Source organism: Anoplopoma fimbria, chromosome 12 (assembly GCF_027596085.1).
Source record: "Anoplopoma fimbria isolate UVic2021 breed Golden Eagle Sablefish chromosome 12, Afim_UVic_2022, whole genome shotgun sequence".
Taxonomy (NCBI): domain Eukaryota; kingdom Metazoa; phylum Chordata; class Actinopteri; order Perciformes; family Anoplopomatidae; genus Anoplopoma; species Anoplopoma fimbria.
In genome coordinates this window covers 3844488-3854755 of record NC_072460.1, presented here as the reverse complement: position 1 = coordinate 3854755, position 10268 = coordinate 3844488, and the positions used below count along the sequence as shown (strand labels likewise).

At 40.0% G+C, this 10268-nt stretch overlaps 1 protein-coding gene across 1 annotated transcript in view; it reads right to left on the bottom strand.

Annotated features, from left to right (window-relative positions):
* Nucleotides 1–1487: 1487 nt before the first annotated feature.
* ptpn11b (protein tyrosine phosphatase non-receptor type 11b) overlaps nucleotides 1488–10268 on the bottom strand; it is a 263988-nt gene continuing 255207 nt past the window's right edge. Inside the window, exon 16 of the mRNA XM_054610020.1 lies at nucleotides 1488–1567. The gene's annotated coding sequence lies outside the window, so the exon portion shown is untranslated. The remainder of the gene's footprint in view (nucleotides 1568–10268) is intronic.

The following is a 10268-nucleotide window of genomic DNA, read 5'->3' as shown; positions in this document are numbered from 1 at the left end:
TTATTATATTTATTATCACTATTATTTTATTTATTTTTATAACAACATTTTATTACAGAGGCTGGATATTTTGCAGTTTATTAATAAAATGTATTGTCCAAAAGGACAAAAGTACACTGAGACAGTTAACTTAACAGGGAATTAAACATTTATGAATAACTCTAAATAGAAAAGTAAAAGTATTTAAAAAAGGGCCAGTTGTCAAAAAAACAGGATCAGAAAAGTAGAGAGCAATGACAGAAAAAGAGAGGTCACGGTCGCTCTTCCTGAATGCAGGAAGCGATTCTTCTCCTTAACCGTTTTTGAATGGCATGTGGCAGTGATCCAGAGCGTTTAGTCAGTACATTAAAGGAAGCAAAAGTCAGGCTGACACTGCTTAGGATGCGTCAACGGAAATAATTAGAATCTATCTCGGGCGTCTGATCACCGTTTCCTGGTTGAGGCGATTTCAATAAGAAGAGTGGAAAAATAGTGCACCCTTTTTAATTAGCTTTAATCTTGTTTTCTTCCTGTGAGGTATTTCGAAGAATGTGAATGCCTCGTATATCTCAGCTGTACCTAACACTTGTAAAACACTTGCAATACCACATGAGGAGTGATAATTAACATATTTCACCTTGCAAATTAAAGTTTTAATTTTAAGGTGTGAATGAGTTCGTCTTGCTGCTGCCATCAAAATCACTTCAAGTAAATAGATTGCACATTTCAACTACTTTTCCTACACAAACCAACACTGGGGTCTCTATGTGTCTCTCTCCCTCTTAATACTGTTTATTGTTATTCACCCCATTACTTTCCAATTTTAATCCATTTAGCCGGCAGCAGAGTGAAGATATAATAGAGAAGTGTGAGGCATTTGTTCTGCTTTTTTGACATTTTGAATACATGCACACCCGGGCTGGTACACCCCGTCATTCGCTGTATTAATGATGAGACGGCCTGACCAAGGCCAATTCAGAGGTGAGGCTCTGAATGCTTTTGGTTCTACGACAAAATATAACTGTCTGAAAATAAGTTATATTTGAGAGGTTCCCCTTTGCCTTTATGATTATAACTTTTCAAAGTAAGAGTGCCAGATTGAGTCAATCCTGGCTTTTTATATGATGGACAATTTAGTGAAAGAGGAACTTTGAATGAGAAACTTTTGCAGACATTGTGGTTTTAGGCGCTCCGGGGGTTCCATAAAGGCTTTATACTGGTTGACACTGCAGTCCCAGTCAAGCTCATATTTCTGGACTTGGAAAACCCAACTAACCAACCAACCAACGTATGCAGCTATTTAAAATGAAAAATGAAAAATGGAATGACAATAATTAACCGAAGAAGATCATTTAAAAGGCAGATTAGGTTAAAGTAGGATTAAGATACTCGGAAATAATAATGAAACGATTAATTCTCAAAACAATGCATTTGTATGTTGATTCAAAAGGAGGCGTTTAATTCAATAATGTCATTCCCTCTCTCTGTCTTTCCCTCCTCCTCCCACTCGTCTGTCCCATTATTCATCGGCATTGTTACGGCCATCCTCGCCTCAGTCAGAGCGCATGGGCTCCTTTAATTACAGCATCTGTGTTGACAGAAAAAAAAGAGAGAATGTTATTAATATCTAGTCTTAAATGGGGTAGATCCCAGGGCACAAACATTTCTCATGTGTCTTTTTTTAATTAATATACAGTAGAAGCCCAGAAAGGACTCAGTTTGAGCTTGTGTAGTGACACAATAATATATAGATGTATGAATTAGAGTTTGGTTCATGTTGTCTGACTGTATGTGTAACTAGAATGTGAAAAACAACTATTTAATAAACAATCTGGTGTTTTAGTTGTAGAGATGATTTACTTTCAAAGTTTCCTTCTTGTTGCTGGAAAAACCCCTCTATTTTTACTCTAGATGTCATCCATAGAGCAGTAGGTGAGTGCTAGGCTTTAGCGTCAGCCTCCTCCAAACGATGTCTGAAATAACTATTTGTCTTAGCACTAATGAATATTGTCTAGTTTCATATACCTATACCAACGTTGATCATTTTTTTTAAACTTGCGAGCGCATCAGAAGTCATTTTTTACCTGCTGGTATACTAATTGTTTTGATTATTGTTAAGTGGTTATCAAATAACAACAAAGAATGAAGTTAATTGCCGCCCACGTTGGAGTTTCGCCGACATCCTCTAACGTCACCCAACTAAACTCCCGTTTCCAGAATAAGTCAAATGCTCGCTTGCACTTCAGCTCATAAACTGTCACTGCATGCGCTCAAAATTGCATATTTCTTCTTTTTACTTTTAGTACATACTTGAGCTGCCCTTTTTAAGAATGCACTGTTGCATAGAGTGTCATAACATTGCACCGTGAACTTTGTCTCTCTTGCTCATATACTGGGGTGTGCAGAGGATTGTGGGTCAGAATAGCCAGAAAAGCATTCTGGCTTGCATACTGCCAAATGTGAGTGGATGCAGTAGGACATCCTGGTACATATTGTTATATTTATCGGGACATTCTCCATCTTTTTATGACTTAATAAATAGTATGGTAGTAGAGGTATTGAATGCACAGTCTGGCTTTACTTGCCGCCTTTTTACAAAAAGTGCCCTTTGGTGCTTTTCATGTGCAACTCTCGACAGAGATGAGAAGGAAGCGAGATGGCTCAAGTTTCACGCTTCAAGTTCATAGACCACATATTTAAAAACGACAAAAGTTGATGCAAAGTTGTTAAACAACAATACATTATGTTAGAAGGCTAACTTCTTGGCTACGTCCATCATCAGCTCTGGAAGAAAATAGAATAGCCCTATTTGGTATTCCAGTTTCATATCTAAAGCTAGAGTATAGCTTTAGATGTTTTTCTTTCTCTTTTTTTTTTTTTCCTATTTAAATTATATATGCATCATAAAAATCACATTCCTCCAGGGCTAAACACACACTGGGTTTGCATTAGTTAAGGAGGCATTATCTCTTGATTTGTTTTGCACATGAAGACCTATCATTGCTGCATTTTGCATGATAAAAAACTTTTTTCTATGATATTCCAATTAAATCTTTGGCCCTGCATTTTTCCAGTTTTGACTTGGATCTCTTTTCTGAGATGTGATCCACCGGCCCGCCATGTTGCACAGATCTTACCTCTCCAGGAGTCAAAATCCCTCTTTAGCCCTCTGCCCTTCACGGGTAAAACTGATTTAAAGTGAATTCTTTCATGGGTCAAACATCGCCCCGCTCCGTATATAGCAGAGAAAGACCAGGTGTTTCTAATATTTCATTCTCCAGCTCGCTGCGTATCGCTGGTCATTACAAACTTCCAACCAGGATGAAAAAGAAACAACCTGCATCATACTCGAATAATCTTTTATTCGTGTGTGTGTGTGTGTGTGTGTGTGTGTGTGTCTGTGTTTTCTTGCACTACGTCCTTCTCTCTGTTGCCCCCCCCGCCCCCCCTCCCTCTGGTGGATGTTGTTCAGACTCTGTTATTGTTTCTTTATGTAACGCTGCTGAGCCAGAGAGAGAATGTGGCCCGGCGTACACCACAACAATGCCGTGATGGATGAGTGTGGCTGCTGTAATTATATGAGGACCAACAGGTAACGGAGCACAGAGACAGAGAGCAGCGGCCTGCCGGTGGATGATAGCGCCGATCGGCTCTGTTTTGTTTTGTTCTGCTACTCGGCCGGCACGGCCACCGATACCGTGGTGGACACACACACACACACACACACACACACACTCACACACAGACAGATTTGCTGAGAGTCGCCAAAGTGCTTGTGCAGACACAGCATGCAGGCGCACACACACACACACATTTGCTCACACATGTATCGATGCTAAAACATCTCACACGCTTTCTCCCGTTGCTTATTTTGCATTTTTCATCGGCGATTTTTATTTTATTTTTATAAACAGGCAAAATGAAGTCAGCTAAATGGCTGAGAGAGACGAGGAAAGACGCCACTTCAAGGTTCTCCCACTTGAGCGTATTACGGAATTATTGTCGCAGACGATAGCTAACAGAGACAGACAGATTGAGGTCGTTACACGAGAGAGGAGAGAGAGAGAGAGAGAGAGAGAGAGGGAGAGAAGATGAAAAGGCTTTGGGGAAGTGGCTCCCTGCTGCTTCAATACAGTGCTACACGAAGAAGAGGGAGATAGGAAGAGGAGACATGAGATAGAAGGGGAGGGGGAGAGAGGTGGGTGAGGGGGGGTTCTCAAAAGTAAGACAAACTGCTTTAAGATGTTTTGGTGGTGGTGAATTACAGGTGGTGGTATGAAGAGAGAGATTAAACATGAAAAAGTGCTGAAAAAGAAGAACAAAAATCCGAGTCAATGTGTAGAAAGTAGTTGTATTGGTTTGAGTGAAGAAAGAGAAGGCATGATTATAAAGTATTGGTGTCCCAGCTAAATTCCCCCAACGTACAAGTCTGGTACGCTATGCCATGGGGACACCCGGCTCTGCTTTGTATGTGAATGTAGTTCTTCAGACTGACGCTGTGCTCCGCAGGAACACTTCCTCCTCTCTGCAACTGACATGTGCTTGTGTCTGCTACAAGATCAAGGATGGCCTGCTTAGCTAGCATTTTAAAGTCCTCAAAGTGACTTGGAGCACTTCTAAAGCTTGGAACGGCGAGAGAATATCAATTGTATTGATAGGAAGTGGAAGGTACAAGCCTATGTACATAAAGTTCTGATACGTATGCCACTAATGGCGGGCGAACGTTTCCACAGTTGAGAAAACTTCCGATACAGTCTGAAACTCACATCAGTTTACTCTTGTTCACAAACTAAAAGCAAAGCATTTTTACTAACCTCTCAGATTAGTCCCTCTCACAGGCTTTTTACATTTTTATGAAATCCTTTTCTTCATTTGATTAAGATGGTTCATGCAGGAAAAAAAAATAATACTCAGAAATACACAGCCAAAGATAACAGTCATATCAAACATTTTATTGGCTCAAATCCTAGGTAAAACAGTCATTTCTTGTTTTTTCTGTCAGTAAAAAAAGCTTTTTTTGGTGGTGAGTAAATGTTCATAAAGTTTTTAATAGCCTTTGATGGACAGATAATGCAAGTGGTTGTAATAAAAATAGAAGGGGGATAGGAATATACATTTAATAATAACAAAATAACACTTATAAACTTCTAATTTCACACATTTGTACCTGGTGCCGAGGGCGAAGAATATGTCGATTTGCATAACTTCGCCGCCCAAAATGGCTGCACCCGTTGAAAGCATGCATTCACCCTGCAGCTAAAACACCTTTCCCACAAATCTTAAAAAGTGTGAAAGTATTTAGGGCGGAGACCCAACAATGTGGTGCTCTCTAAACTCTGCAAATTGGAGATCTTATCCATGTTTTATTTCTCTGGGCTGCCTCACTCTAGGAGCATGCTAACGTAACTATAAGGCAGTTAACAGCCTCACCTTCATTTTTCCATCAGTAGCGTGGAATCAAAAGTGTTCCAATGGTTATCATCACATATGGTTTGCTGTCATGATAAACTGTTCAACGCTGCTTGCTTGTTCTTCTACATTCTGCGTTGGTCTTTCCACTTTCAAGTAGGAGCGCACTGGTCCAATGTTTACTGCCTATACTGACTACCCACCCAGTACCTTTCTCCTCTTTCCCAAATTTAGACTCAAAATAGAGGCCCTATGAATCCCCACTGGAAGCGAGATTTGAGCGTTCTGTCATCCAATCCACACTGACGTCTGCGCTAAACGTCTCTGCCCGTCTGTTAGCAGGAGCTCCTGGGGAGTTCAGTCGACGGTTGCTTACCTGCCTCCACCAGGCTGCCTGAACCAGAATAGCTTTCATGTCTGCTCTATGGGCAGAAAGCAACAGTGTCTCTAGGCCTATGAACCGATTTATTGATTTTAACAGCTGACAACGTGACAAATAAAGACTTCAATACTTATTAAAATGCTGAGTCTCTCCGTCAGTGGGGATTGATCCGTGTAATAAAAAGACGCTTTCAGTTTTGATTGGATGTTGGACAAAAAGAAAGCTTGCATGACCTCTAGGTGTGTCTGATCCATCGAGCTGGATTGATATATCGATTCAATTATCATCGATCCAATATCAATTGAAGGGAAAAAAATCAACGCATATGATCCTCTTTAAGATACGCCTTTATTTTGAAATTCCATTGCACATGTTTTACCATTTCAGTTCGAGCAAACCTCCTTCCCACAGAGAGCCCAGTAATAATATTATCAAATCATATTTTGCTTTTACTTTCTGTGAGTTGATATAAATGTAATGGCTTTATTATGATTTTGTCTCATATTGACCCTGGACGGAATAAAAAAGGCGGACTTTGTGATTTCTGCAAATATCTCATTGTTGCCTAAAGAATTGCTGTAATATCATATTGTGATGAATCTTGTGCTTAACACTCCCGGCCTCCCACTCACCGCTGCACTCCAGCTTCCTCTGACCTCCGAGTCATTGAAGTTCAGTTCTCCGTCGTTGATTAGCCCATCCTTCTCTCAGTGTGCGACTTTGTGATCCGACAGAACAAGGTTGACGCTCTGATGCAGCGCATTTCATCACCATGCATATGTTCGTACCCTAATCTGACTGCACCATAACAAATGAGCTGATTATCTACACCTTGTCTCTGAGTGGGGGTGCAGGGGTGGAAACTGTGTGTGTGTGTGTGTGCACCATTGTGTGTATGGCAGAGACAGAATAGGCCACGGGAACAGGTGTGTAAGGGGGTACTGACACTCCATACATCATATTGTAGCAGGTATAGTCGCCCCCCACAACACCACCACTCACTGGAGAGCAGCATGTACCCAGCAACCCCCACCGCCACCCCCCCACACACACACACTCTCACACATTTATATATATCTACACATACACGCGCCAGCAGACGACAACCCCTGGAGCTCGACCTACATTGTGCGTCCTCCTGCCTCAGATCTGACTATTCATCACCGCATGGCACCAGTCCCCCACTGGGAGGACGGTGGTGCATTGTGGGGGAGGGAGAGAGTCCAAAGGGGAGACAGAGGGGAGAAATGGTGTGGTACGCTACGTAGTGTAGGACAGGACGTCCTTTACACTTCCAGAACAATGGGACCTTCAGCATCAGTGCTGCTAGGTAAAACTCTTAATGGACAAAACAGGAAGAGGGACAAACTGGGATGGCGATGTCTTGTCTGTCGGTCTACCACTTTGGTCCAGACTGATTGGACAAACATTCATGGTCCCGAGAGGATAACTCTGGACTCTTCACCTAGCGCCATAAGCTAGACAAAAATATCTACTTGACAGATTGGCTCAAACTTTCTACATTTATGGCTGACATATGCTGTATGATTTTGGTTACGCACTGACTCCAGCACCGTCATCAGGTCAATATTTTAATTTGTCCAATATTTTGGTTTACGACCAAATACCTGCAAAACTGACACCCCATCAGCCTCAGCTGTACTTTGTGTTGTTTTTTAACCATCAAATGTTAGCATACCTACCCAATAAACTATGCTAGCGAACATTGCAAACATTATACCTGCTTAGAGGAAGAGTGTTAGCATTGTCACTGTTAGCATGCTGATGTTAGCATTAAGCGCAGAGCACTGCTGTGTTAAAATCTTAGTTTTGTTGCATTTCTGCAATAAAGAGATTTGTCTGATGTTATGCATTCATGGCATTGATCATGATGTTGATGGAGACAAAATGTCCGTCATAACAGTCAACTGTAGAATTTAGGGATTGAAGGCCACTGTGACCTCACAAAACATGTTTTGGTCATAACTCAAGAATTGATATGCTAAATATGATAATTTCACACAATGTGTAGTTTGATAAAATAATAAAGTGTTAACACTTTGGACAGACGTGAGTAGATACTGCAACTTGAGTGGTTGGTGAAGGCATAAAAGGCGAGGCAGTTATTCAATTGTTTTTGTCTAATGGACATTGTTTGGTTCATTTGTATATCACTTCGTAGAACAGTTTTTGCTAATCATAAAGAGCAATTAATTAACTTCTGCCTGGTGTCTTGGAAACATTACGTGGTTTATTCCTTTTTACCTTAAACTATTTATCTGGAACAACTTCCCAGCTGAAGTCACTGAACCCCCACTGGACTCAGCAACAAAGTTGAGGACTAATGAGTGAAGAAAAAGTTGTAACTAATTTTAAGTTATCAACTTTTTATTCATAGTTCGGTCCTGACATATGTGCTCATATAACAGGGCCTTGGAGACTAATTGGTCAAAAAGTGTGAAAGTAGTCCGTCCACTCAGCCACCGTAAAAATCTGTGATCCCAGCCTGGCTTGTCTGCACTGATTTGGGGGAGTTTATAGTAAGTGGACAAGAGCAAACAACCAGAACCCTGAAAAAGAACCCAAACGTATACATATTTTAAACACACAGTAGAGTGTATCTTAGCAACAGAGTCTCGCCCAAATGTATGAAAAACTCACATTTCGTTTGTATCATGGATTGGAGTCACTGATGACAGACCAAATCAGCACCAAAGAAAAAGAGGTGCCCAGATCACGCTTTACCGCCATTACCCTTTGCCGATCATTGATGACCCATATTGGCAAATACTGATGGCTTTAATACTATATAATAATTTTTCTTCTTTTGCCACCTTCTCAAAAATCTCATCAGCACTGTGAAGTTAGTGTAAACCACAAAAATTCTAAATTTGACCATTTTACTTTGTTATAGTCATCTATATTTGTTTTTCATAAAAATACTTATTGAAATGATGAAGAAATATAAGATTGTATTTTTTTGTTGATTTAAAAAAATAAATAAAGTAGTTTTAATGATATATTAAAAAGCTTCTTAGAGCTAATGTTAGGAAGTTAAACAGGTCATAATTCCCTCTCTAATATCTATTTATGTTGCTGTGAAAAGCTCTCCTTCAAACAATTATATTATATTATTCTAACCTTATTCAAGTTTCTCTCCCAAACTACCTTTTACAAGATTACATTTAAACACATGATAACCCTAATAATAATATTTGCCCAATACTCATTTCCACAAAAAAGAGTCTGAACGCATCATATTTCAACTGAATGGAACCTCCGTAGCCGTTAGCAGTCCTGCCAAAGTTACTATACCGATCATGAACCAACAACGGTCCGTTACAACACTACAATATAAGCTTATTGCATGCACAGTGTATTTAAAAGAAGGCTCTTTCTTCACAGATGGTTATGTTTAGGAAAAGTGCCTGGTTGACATTGTCTTGACTGACTAACAGGTCGCATGAGTAGGGAGTTACAATCGAGTTATGACTAACGACTCAAGCTGGTCACTTGATAAACGACTTGTGACGAACAACTGATGTGGCAATGGTTTTATATTGGAGTTATTCGCAAGCCCGGTGCGTCGCATAAAGACACTAATCAGCGCCTCTAGCACTAAATAGCACTGACCAAGCTATGGTATGTGATGCATTGGGTGTGAAAAACTGCTCGATCTCAGACATGTCATTACTTTCCCTGAGAAACTCGGCCCTGTCAGTTGGATAAAAATCAAGCAGCACTCAGCGGCTGAGAAGCAGTTTTTTAGAGATATTGCATCTCCGTAGGACACTGACAATCTAAACCAATCATTTGAGCTCTATTTGTTGGGCACGCTGATTGCACTGGTCTTGACTGATTGCACTGATTGGAGAGTTTGAAGTTGATGGGATGATAGGACGGAGCCAGATAAGTATTCTACAAGAAAAGACTGATCCTTCTAGTTTAAAAAATAAATAAGTAAAAGAAAAAGAAAAAAGGTTTTCGTATAAGTCCCAGCACAAGTAGTTTGATTATCTCATATCATTTGTTTCCTAGCAATTTATTTAAAAAAATACACAGAGTTTTTGGAAAGAGCAAACCTCGTTGTGATTTATTTAAATCCCTCTTCAAACTCAAACATAACCTATTACTATATTGCAGGGATACCTAGTCATTCCCCCCATAATAGTAGCTAATGTTCTCTGACGCACACATGCATGTCACAGTTTATATGATTTAATTGTATCTTCTCAATAAGCTTTATCTTAACTGACTGACCCAGTGTACTGATTACTTGAGGCAAGAACATGCTATTTTTTTATGAAATTCTCATTTGTTCTCTACAGTTGATTTATGCAAATTCCTCTTCCATGGTTTCAGATGCAGTAGGACCCATATTAACTGTAAAGTTCTGAGATTCTTTTGAAGCCTTCATCACAGACAGTAGTAAAGATTTGACAGGAGATACAACAAAGGTCTAGAGCTTTTTTTCAGCAGTGTTCATCGGGGAGACCAA